We start from the raw sequence: 638 nt of genomic DNA on the forward strand, positions 1-638 counted from the left end.
GAAGGTAAACCAGAATGTAGGATAGCTGCACTACAAAACCTGAAATACCAGGCCTGAAAGGTACTTATTTATATAAGATGGAGACTCCCGGAAGAGAATGAACGCGAAGTCTATTATCAGCAGCACCTGAAGACAACAACATTTCACCAAGATATTAGCTCATTCTTACAAACGACCTCGTCAACAAAGATAATTATACGATGTATGCTATTTTAGCAACCATCACCCCTAAGGCCGGGTCTTTGTAGAAAGTGAGTATCTAGCTCCTTACACATATGGCTAATTAATGGCCGTATAATAATGCATTCTTAGCTATGTAACAATGCTGAGTTTCTTTAGGTCACCGATCTTGTCAAAGCTATCGGGAAGTACGCAGAAGACCATGAACCAGAATGCGTTNAATTTCGGCTCTGCATGGAAGTGGACCCGGAGAGCATTGAAGCAATCCATACCATAGAGAAGTAAGTTGTGTGCCCATCAGATGGAAGCACGGGCTATAACTTATGAAAATTCAGATTCAATACCCTCAGTGGCCTACGCACTCATCAAACTACNCCTGCATTGGCTGATTTCTACAAGATTACTGCTGATCAAGACCTTTTGGAGAAAGAAACTGTAGTTAGGATTGTGAAGGGCGT

The sequence above is a fragment of the Trichoderma harzianum genome (assembly GCF_003025095.1).
Source record: "Trichoderma harzianum CBS 226.95 unplaced genomic scaffold M431scaffold_45, whole genome shotgun sequence".
NCBI classification, from domain to species: Eukaryota; Fungi; Ascomycota; class Sordariomycetes; order Hypocreales; family Hypocreaceae; genus Trichoderma; species Trichoderma harzianum.